Source organism: Tursiops truncatus, chromosome 8 (genome assembly GCF_011762595.2).
Source record: "Tursiops truncatus isolate mTurTru1 chromosome 8, mTurTru1.mat.Y, whole genome shotgun sequence".
NCBI lineage: Eukaryota > Metazoa > Chordata > Mammalia > Artiodactyla > Delphinidae > Tursiops > Tursiops truncatus.
In genome coordinates, this window is record NC_047041.1 from 105,190,135 (window position 1) to 105,201,459 (window position 11,325).

Genomic DNA, 11,325 nt, shown 5'->3' on the forward strand with positions numbered 1-11,325 from the left:
TTCTTTTTCTCCTTTGTTTGCTTCCTTTCTTAAAAATACACAAATGATTCTCTACAAGCTCATGGGAAATTCAAACAAGGACTTTCAATTCTGGAAATATTTGGGACTAGACATTATGAAAACCCTCTTGCCATAAAACACCAAGAGTGTTAGATAAATTTTAACAAGCATCTTGTTAATGCAGAGTCCAGCTTGTAAGAAGGTAAAGAACATGTTTAGGGGTGAAACAGAAGAGGGAGCAGGCACACAGCACAGAAAGCTAGCCCTGACACCCAGGTTACCACGAGGTCATCGATTCGTCAGTACCTGCACCTAGAGCCTAGGGGCGTTGCCAGGCGCATGGCGCAGGAGATGAGGCTCTAGGTCCAGCAAGGTGTGCTGCTGGAACAGCGGACGTGAGTAGGGCTTGGGTCCGTAAGGGGACATTGCCTCAAGGAGAGGGTGGCAGCGTTTGTGAAAATCTGCCCACTGGCAAAGAGAGATACTGGCATCACTTGTTTGTCTAGTCCTCATTTCTGGGTGGGGGAAGAGGTTGTGTGGTATTTGGTGGAGATTTTGCCTAAAGGAGATTAATGACTGTTGGAAGGAGCTGGAAAGGGCAAGCTTGGGCAGGATCCTGTAAGGGGCGGGGATAGAATAGAGAAGGGGAGGAGGTTTAGCAAGACATTTCCTCAAACTGACCACTAGATGGTGCCAATAACTTCGTACAGCTTGGTTGCCTTCTCTGAGCAAAGCAGTGATTTGTTTCCCACTATAGTTGTCCCGCAGTATCCCGGGGACGGGGGAGGGTGCTTCGGGGACCCCCACGGACACCAAAATCTGTGGATGCTCCAGTCCCTTATGTAAAGTGGCGTAGTATTTGCAAATAATCCATGCACATTCTCCCATATACTTTAAATCTCTGTAGATTACATATAATACCTAATACAATGTCAGTACTATGTACATAGTTGCTGGGTGCATGGAAAATTCAAGCTTTGCATTTTGGAACTTTCTGGAATTTTTTTTCCCACACATACTTTCAATCTGTGGTTGGTTGAATCTGAGGATACAGAACCCATAAATATGGAGGGCTGACTGACTATATATTCTTGCTTTTTTGCATAAGAATTGGTGACGTAGAGATAAAAGACAGCCTCAATAAATCCATAGACAGAAAGCAGACTAGTGGTTGCCGGGGGCTGGGGGACGACGAGGAGTGGGGAGTGACTGCTAATGGGCATGGGATTTCCTTTTGGGGTGATGAAGATTTTTTTCTTAATTTTTAATTTATTTTTGGCTGCACTGGGTCTTCGTTGCTGCATGCAGGCTTTCTCTTGTTGCGGCAAGCAGGGGCTACTCTTTGTTGCGGTGCGCGGGCTTCTCATTGCAGTGGCTTCTCGTTGCGGAGCACGGGCTTTAGGTGCGCAGGCTTCAATAGATGTGGCACGTGGGCTCAGTAGTTGTGGCTCGCGGGCTCTAGAGCGCGGGCTCTAGAGCGCAGGCTCAGTAGTTGTGGCTCACAGGCTTAGTTGCCCTGCGGCATGTGGGATCTTCCCAGACCAGGGCTTGAACCTGTGTCCCCTGCATTGGCAGACGGATTCTTAACCACTGCACTACCAGGGAAGCCCCAAAAGTATTGTTTTTAATAGCAAAAAAAAAGGAAATACTCTATAAGATGGATCAACAAATGAATGGATAAATAAATTTTGATATATGCATATAATAAAATACTACTCAACTGTGAACACAAATGATTAAGAGATGCATCTGTCATCTCAGATGAATCTCAGAAGTCGTATTGGAACAGCTGCAGAGTTCATGAATGCCAGTAATCAGGGTACTATCGCTGACGATGGCAGCGGACACAACTGCGTGGTGAATGAGTGCCGGGCACCATTCTCTTTCTTTATAAGGATTGTGGGTTTATCATGCATGAAGTAGAGACCAATTACATAAGGCTTTCAAATGTGCACGATAATACTACATATTGTTTATGGACACATACACAAGCAATAAACATATAAACACATCCATAGAAATGATAAACGCCAAGCTCAGGGCAGTGGTTACCTCCGGGTGGGAGGAAAGGAGGAAGACTCTGGAGGGAGGGTGCAAGGGGCTTGGACACCAAACACCACAGCTACCTGTGGTGTTTGTTGTCTTCATTTGGGTGGGGACCTGGGTGCTCCTTTTTCCCCATCCTTTTGGCGTGTCCAATATATTTCATAATAATTTTAAAAAGAGTAAGACTAGTACCCAGCAGTGTGTAGAATGAGGTATATTTGGGTTTTTTAAATGATTCATACGCACATGCTTGCAGAGGTATGCACCCGGCCAGGAAAGAATCACAAGGGATCTTTAATAGGCTTTGGGGTGGGGCCCCGGGTCTGGGGAGCCCAGTGGGGCAGGGAGACACGCCTTTTCCTGATTTGAGTTTTGTACCACATGTGTATTTACCTCCTGGTTAAATAAATAGTTTAGCCTGTGTGTGTGTATTCCCTTTTGCATTGCCAAAGAATTTCCCATGCAGGACCTCATCTGCCCCCACAAAGGTCCTGGGGCCACAGGGATTGTCAGCCCATATTTCAGATGGAAACACTAAGAAGCCCAGAGGTTGCTTGGTTCATTGGTGGTTGGTTGGTACAGGTGGGAACCGGGCGGCCGGTTCCCAGATGAGGAGGTCCCACCCTGGAGAGTAAACCATGGTTGGGGGGGTCACCCAGGGCAAAACCACCGGCCCCTCTGCTCAGGAGGATGGAGGCGGCCTCGGGGTGTTCGGTGTGGCCGGATGGGCTGCCCTCAGAGGTGTCCCCATGCAGGCTCGGCAAACTGCAGGGCCACCGCCCCTGGGAGAGTGGGGGGCGGGGGCATGCACTCAGTGCCACACAGCCAAATAGGACGCTGTGGCTCTTCAGCTGTACCCCGACGCTGCACAGCTGGAGGGTTGCGGGCAAGTTTATTCTTCAGGGAAGAATATCTCACCGCCATTACCACGAAGAGCTGGGGGCACTGCAACCCTGTAACAAGCCTTGGGGGAAGGGAAAGCAATATAGTGCAATCGCATCGTGATTGGAGAAAGGTGAGGGGATGGGTGTTGAAGAGAGGGAAGGCGATATGTTCGCCTAGGTGCTGAAAGTCTGGCGGCAGGACTGCAGTAATTCTTTCTCCATATACACCCACTGTGGTTGTGAGGCCCTGAAACTCAAAACGACAAATCTATCAAGACAATGACCTTCAACAGTGTGCTCCTCCTAATGGAAAAGCGGGGGTCGCACGGCTGTCTGAGCCCCGCGACAGTGGAGTCTCCCTGGCCTGGCAGCTGAGAGTGGGCGTGGGGACAGGTGGGGGCGGGGGAACATGGGCCTCGCCGAGGAAAGGGAGCCAGGGTGGAGCTCTCGGTTTCCTCCGCAGCGGCTCTCCCCGCTTCCCCCAGGGCTGGCTCCTGGAGAGCACCTGTAGCTCCCAGGCCCCGCTGTGGCTAGGAAGGCCAAGACGCCCGAGTCTCCAGAGCCGAGGTTCCGGGTGGGCGGGGCCGCCTCGTCCATGGCCCGCCTCCTGGCCTCCGGATTGGTCAGAAGCTGCCCGGCCTACTTCAGGTGGGCTAATCATGGATTCACACTTTGCCGTTCATGATTGGTCCCCATGGGGCACGTGCCCCGCTGTCCTTTTTGGCCAGTCGTGATTGGCTCACGGGGGCACGTGCCCTGCGGTCCTTTTTTTGCCAGTCGTGATTGGTTAACAGGGGGCACGTGGCCCGCCCAGCGTTCTCTGCACTTTGCTCAAGCGTCCGCTCAAGGCAGGAGCGCAGGACCTCGAGGCCAGGCTACGGGCCTGCTGGGCCCACTGGCTCCGCTGTGGCCGCTGGGGTCCTGGGGCACCGGTGCAGGCCCTGGGGACGGCGGCTGGGGTGGCACAGGCGTCCTGGGCTGGAGGCGGTTCCGACATAGGCCGTGCCCAGGGCGGGCGGGGTGGAGGAGGCCGTCGAGATGGCGCGCGAGGCCCCTCGATGCCCGGCCGGCCCCTGTGACCTCTCTGCACTACGTTTTCCGGCCCATTTCCACCCGGAGCCTGGCAGCGGCTCCCGGGGCTACCTGGGGCCCCCCAGGGAGGGCGCAGGCCCCGCAACCCCGGGCGCCTTTGTGGTCCGCGGAGCAGTTCTCCGCCAGCGGACGGCAGAACGGGCGCCTTCCTCCAGAAGCTGGGAATTGAGGTAAGTTAGCCACACCCCCGGTTCTGGGAGAATCACTGCGCTCCCAGCCCTGGCCCTGGGGGATTCCGTCCCCCCAGCCATACGAGTTCCCCCATGGTGCTGGTGCTTTCTACCTGCCTGGTGCGGCCGATCCCGTGTGGCAGGCCCGTGGCGGGAGAGGGAGAGGGCAGGAGGAGATTGAGCCCGGGTACCGGCCCAGCGCCGTCTGCTTAGCCGCTGGTGAGGGATTTGGGAAGTGTCTCTCCCCACCTGGTGACCCGCCGCCTCCCTGGGGAGGAGCTGCCACCCCCTCCACCTGGAAACGGCTCTGATTTCTGCCCCAGCAGCCGCTACTGGGGCAGGACCTGGGAGGCATATTAGCTCTAGATAGAGGAGCTGCCTGGTTTCACGGGGTGGCGGGGCCGCAGACGGTTAGGACGCAGGCTGCAGAAATATGGGTGGGCCAGGGGGAGGATTCGCAGTAACTTTCCGGCCCAGGGGTCAAGAAGGGTCAGTACAGGGGCAGGCAGCGCTCGGGAGGAGTGGAGGCACTAGGGAAGTCTCTGTCTTTACCAGGTCTCTGAGGACCAGATGGAAGCTTCCGGAGCCAGAGTGGCTGCAGGATGGCTGCGGTGGGCCCGAGGCTTGAGCGGCAACTAGGGGCCTCTGGAAGAAGGCCTGTGCAGACATTGCCTTTGCAGGGAGACAGCAGGGCATGAGGTAGGCAGAGCTCCTGTCTTCGTGGGGCTTATCTTCCAGAAGTGTGTGTGTGTGTTTGTGGGGGGCAGATAATCAGTAAGCAAATTAATAAGCCAATCTGAGGTAGTAATGAGCGCCGTGAAAAGAGAAAATGGGGAGATGTGAGCGCGTGGTTGGGGCGATTCTACTCGCAATCCGGTGGTCCAGGCCACGCAGAGAGGGGGAAGAACGTTCCAGGTTCAGGCACGGAGGAGGCCTAAAGGTGGGAATGCAGCTGGAGCAAAAGGTGAGCAAGGAGGAAAGGCTTGGAGAGGCGGGCGGGCCCAGGTCACTGGGACGCTGGGGGCGCGCGGCTGGATGGCGGGGCTGGGAGCGGCGTGGCCGTTTCTGTTTCTGTGTTGCCACTGCTGTACTTTGTGTTATACCCAGTCTTCTCCTTTTATGGTCTCCTTCACTGCCCCCATAAAGAGCCCCCACACTCTCCACTTCGTCCTCCTGGTTGCTGCCAGAAACAAGCTGGTCACTGGTGCCTGTGTGGGAGAGGGAGAGCTGGGCTTTCCTGGCGAGCCTGTGGGCTGCTAAACGTTTCAGGCCATGTGGTTTTCTCCAGGGCCTTGATGTCTTCATCAGGGCCTTTGTGGTCACATTTATAAACTCTTGCTTGAAAAAGGAGCCTTTATTTTTAGCTTGCCCAGATGGCAGGCTCCAAGGCCAAGGCAGGAAGCCGCGGCTCCCTGCTTTTGGCTTTATGAAGCTTCAAAGCTGTGTGGGCCTGGTAGACTCATTTTCAAACCCATTGTGCAGCCCGGTGACTCCTTTTCAATTGGCCTTTGTCTCTGCCACTGAGGGGGGTTGTGAAGGGAGAGGAAGGGGCTGCCCCAGTTCTCACTGCAAAAGGAGGCTGCTGGGTATGGGAGAAAACACACTGGCATCGGGGTCAGGTGCTGTGTCAGCCAGGAAGCTGCAGCTGCAGGCAATAGAGGCGGGCTTGGGCTGACTTAGGCCACAGGAGAACGCACTGGGAGGAATGGGGGTAGCTCAGGGCCGGGGCAGGAAGAATCTAATGGGAGGATGGGCCGGGGCCGCTCCCTCGGTAGGACTCACGGTCTCCAGCTGCCGTACCCCGCAGGAGGTGGCATCTGCTCTCTCTGGGCCTCTGTTTCCTCGTCGGTAAAGGAGATAATCAGCTTTGAGTTGGAATTCTGATGGGAATAAAAGCAGATGCCACGTGTCACATGGCTCAGAGCTGGGGGTCATTTTACAAATATCATGTCTTTGCTCTGTAAAAACCTGGGATCCTGAGGTCCAGGCTTCCCTGATTCTAGCCAAGGGAAGTGAGGCATCCCGGTTGCCTCTGAATTAAATCTCCCTTTCTCACAACCCTGAGGGGTTTCAGCTGGGAGGAGCCCCCAGCTTGCCCAGCCTCCTGGACCCCTGGCTCTTCGCAAATGCACTTGGAGGGGGGCAGAGTGATGTGTCCTTGTCACCAGTGGTGGATCCTGACACAAACAGCGCTCCTTGGGGTTCTTCCCTACAAGTGGGCGTAGCTGTGGAAGCTCTACAGCACGTCCTGGTCCTGCGCTCGCTGTGGACCTTGGCAAGACTTTGTCTCTTTATCTGTAAAATGGGGCTGTTCGTTCCTGCCTCACAGCTCTGTTAGACGCTCGGGGTGCAGTGCTCTGAATGGTGCCTGGCACGGAGAGATTTACTATTGTTTCCAGCCTGTACTCCCTCTCGGGACTGTGCACAGAAATAATGGATTTCTGCCTTGTGCTGTGGTCTCGTCCCTGGAGCTTTAAGGGCTGTGTTCCCTTCCTGCTCTCTGTGTTCTGGGGTTTGAAGAACACATCTAATTCCGTTTAAGTTCCTTGGCAAGGAAGACTGAGTGGGCAGTGGCAGGATGGCTTGAGGTGTTGGAGCGTCAGAACAGGTGGGCCGGCCACCAGGTGCAGGCGAGTGATCAGATGTCTCTGACCTCAGTCCTGCTCACCCGGCTGTTTCCTGGGGCCCCATCTCACGCAGGGCCCAGGGCTGGCCTGCCTGTCCGTCTTGCCCAGCGGCCGTGGTCGGTGTCTCACCCCTTTGGCTCTTGGGCTGGTACATACCTCCATCAGAGGCCGCAGCAGCATGTGCAGTAGCGCCCCCTGGGAAACCGGGCCGTGTCTCCCCAGCCACCCTGTTCAGATTCTCCCATGGTGGCTACGTTTGTTGACTGAAATGAAAAAGCCTGGGTATCTGGTTGCCTTTGGCCCGGTGAACAGCAGCACCACTGATAGTCTTGGGAGGTGAAGAGGCACAGGCCCCTGGCGGAAGAACCCAGAGGCGTGCCGTGGACACAACATGTGGCGTCTGCCCTGCCTCCGGAAGGGTCCGGCTGGCTTGCCGAGGGGCCCTGGAAGATGGGCGGCACCGCCCCGCGGGCCTCACTGTTGCTGTGATTAATCTAGCCCCAGGCAGGGCCGCCGTTCTTCCTACATCTCACACCCAGCTTGCACAGTGACAAAGGCTGTGCAGGGCAGCGTAACGTTTTAACTTTGAGCGAATGCAGACGATGGCCTTGAGAACTAGACTGATGTACTTCTCACATTGTCTTTCTTTTAAAAAAACAAACAGACTTGTGTTGCCACGCCTATAGCTTACGAAAAATGGAAGTAATTCTTTTGTGATGAGTGGCCTTGATCACCAAAAACAAACATTTTATTTTTCACAAAACGTGGAAGATGATGGATCCGATCGGTACTGCTGATTGGATAAGCATTACCAACAAGTACCACTCGGGGGCGACACAACACATGGGGAAGTAGGTCTGAAAGCCCAGGACTCTTGGTAAAAATGTCATTTTCTTTTCCCTGGAAGTTCTCAACCATGTTTTGTATTTCAACTAAATGAGAATACTGAAAGTGATATAGTAGAGAGCACTTTTTTTTTTTTGAGGTACGTGGGCCTCTCACTGTTGCGGCCTCTCCCGTTGAGGAGCACAGGCTCCGGACGCGCAGGCTCAGTGGCCATGGCTCACGGGCCCAGCCGCTCCGCGGCACGTGGGATCCTCCCGGACTGGGGCACGAACCCGTGTCCCCTGCATCGGCAGGCGGACTCTCAACCGCTGCGCCACCAGGGAAGCCCTAGAGAGCACTTTCAATGGAAAATTAATTGATAACACAATCTTATTTCAATTTTCTTTTTATTTTTTAACTTAAATGACTGTGTATATCCCACAGTCTTATGATGAGGAAGGCTCCAGAATCATGTCTAGGTCTTCTCAACATTTCATTTCTCGAATTGTTCTTTACTTTTCGTTGTGCATTGATATGGGCTTCTCAGTTCAGAAACCAAGGCACTGTAACTATTTTATCAGCTACATTAATACAGTGAAGGTATATTTACCCTTTCATTAAATATACAGCATTTGAGTACAATATGGTTTTATGCAGATCAGGTTCAAAACACCCAAGGCACACACTTTACTTTTTTTCCTTTTTTTTTTGTTTCTGTATTTATTTGAAGGCTTATATTAAAGTTTCAGAATTGCTATAAACACAGAGTTCCAGAGTAGAAGCAATGGACAGTGACTGTTGTGATTTTAAACATAACACGGGAAAGACTGTGAAATGTAGAGACACGTTACAGGAACAATAAAGAAACAAACCACTGATACAGCGTGGATTATAAATTGAAGTGATCAGATCTGCTGAAGTCTGAGAAACAAGCCTGGAAGCTACCCGCCTCCCCACAAAGCACGGGCAGGCCCGTATGCATGCAGCCGCTGTGGTCACCCAGCCACTGTGGAACTGTCACCTACTTGCGTGTGTACGTGGATATCTACAAATACAGAAGACATTCCAGTTCACTGGTTATTAAAATGCATCAAATAAAGTACAGATAAAAGAAAAAGTCTTCCAATGTCTGTTTTTTTCTTAACAAGACGAACAGATACATTCATCAGGAAGAAGTGGTCTGGAAGAAACCACTGGACAGTGAAGATGGGGGTGGTGGCTAGGGTCTGGGAAGAACCATTGGATGGTGGAGCAGGGGGACTTCAGGGAGGGTAAACTACAAAAGGTACGAGGCTGAGATGTTTTCAGGAACATAGAAACAGAGTGGCTGCCGTTCAAGAAGAGAATGTGCCAGAACAGAAGGAACTGTTCAGGAACTAAAGACAGTGACTTTTCACTGCTGTGAGGCGGAAGAGGTTCAGTATTGAAGTCGAAAATACGCTTCCCTCCAGCAGAAGGGATAGCCCGTGTCTTCCGGGCTCAGTTCTTGGCCAGAAGACGCATTCTCTTGCCTCGTTCACCGAAACGTTGTGGCTCTGTGTCAGCCGGTGGGGCTGCCTGGCTGGTTGTGCAGACCCCACGGCAGGAAGACCGCCGCCGCTTGTGCCCTTGGGGGGAAGGCTTGTATCGGGCTCGCCCTCCGGGCCCCTCTGCTTCCGTCCCAAACAGACAGGAGCGCCAGCATTCGCAGATGTCCGCCCGCCGTGACACTTCCCAGTTCTGAAAGAATACTCGTTTCCACCCATACACCGAGAAAGCTTTAAGGAAGTGGAACCGAGGCAGATTAGCTCACCGAAAGGAGCATCTTCACTCTTTGAGGAAAGCTACCGTCTGGTCAGCTTCACAGAGGTCAAGTGGCTGGATTGTAAGCTTGGCAACTTTTTGTTTGATTCAGAAAGTTTTCACTGTTTTGCAATCAGAACCACAACCTTAGTGCAATAGTATATTTATTTTTTTTTTAACAGTAATTTTGGTTGCCATACAAGAGATTTAAGGATTGGGAGAAAGTGCAAATTACAGGAGCTCGTTTTTCCTTTTTGTTTTTAATAAGGTCTAAAAAGAATAAAAGCACAAAAGTAACAGAAACACAGATAATGCGAACACGTTACACAAACTGTAGTGTGAAAAGGATTAGCTTCTAAAAAAAACAAACAAAAAAATTGTTAATGGGAAAAAAAATCAATATTTGTGGCCCACACGCAAAAAGTCATTGCCAGGTCACCCTGGGTAATGCTTGCTTGTTCAGTAACTCAGGGGAAAAAAAAAAAAATCACCGTTTTATTAACTAAAGTACCACAAATAATTCACTTTGTGGTATGTAAAGTTCAGCAAATCAACAGTCACATTGAGTCAGTTTTATATTATATGGATTTACTTAAAATGTGCACAGACACCCTGGAGAAGGTATCTTGGCACGTATACATAATTTACATCTTGAGCAATTTTGGTTTTGTATACACAATATTACAGAAACTAGGCATGTAAATGCAATTTATTTAAATTACAGTATATAACAAAAGTGGATCTTTTTAAAACCTGGAATAGTATTAACATGATCTTTATATGAGCAGTTTAACATCTGTTTCACCATTAAAGAGGGGCACAGGGTAGGGCCTGGTCCTGACGTGTCCCAAGGGGGAGAACAGTGGGCGGTGGCTTAAATGAGGAACTATTGCTTTCTGTAGCAGACCTGGCGAATGGAGCTAGAGACTGATTCATCTTGGCAATAATGTGTATATTTTGTCGGTCAGGGCAGGTTCTGATGGGGCCTGTTACTTCTCTACAGTAAGACAGTGTGAAACAACCAATGTCACCAGCTCTTTTGTCTCTCAGTCTGCTTGCTTCCGGTCAGTTGCACGTGACTTGAAGTCTCTTTAAGGAAGGGAGTAGCAGCCAGCTCTCACCTCCTGGTTACCGAAGTTCAGTAACCCCAACGCCCCCAAGTTGCCGTTGGTTACCGTCTACCCGCGGCCTCCTTTACTCTCGTCCTGTCTGTCTAGCATTTTGCCTGGCACCGAGCAGAGAGGTAATACCAACAGTAGGCAAAGGAGAGAAGAGCCACGGTGAGGTGGTGTACTTAGTGGGTTTTGCAGTATCACCAAATGGAAGACAGATAATGGCCAAACCACCATTTTACATTTTCTGAACTATCGGGCATTCTCAGCAGGCCACCTGTAGTATCTTGGCTTGAAATTTCTCTAGGGTAAGATTTGTTCATCTCATGATGGAAAAATTGAAAGTACACGGAAGTAAAGCGCCTTAATACTCAATTGATTTCAAGTTGGAATGGATCATTCAGATGCAAAGATGGACCTGCAGAAGGTTTTGGAACAGAAGGTCCAAAACTCACTTTCCAATTCAGGGGCACGTGGCTGGAAAGACGGGGTGTGTGGTGAGTGTGTTTGTGTTTGGAGAAACTGCTGCATTGTGAAACACAACCACTTTTGAAGAAATAATTGTCCTTCGATGACGAAGTTCTAGCAAAGATAGAAAATATAACACAGCTCTGCTGGTTCAGATGCATCCAAATAAGGTTGATTTAAAAAGGTCATACTTTTATAATTATTCCACAGAAATAGTATTATTAAATCACAAAAGTTTTTTTTTCTTTAACTTTCTAGCACTGAAGTGGCACAAAGGCTGCCTAGTAGACCAGCCACTTTTTTTTCTTAAAATATTGTG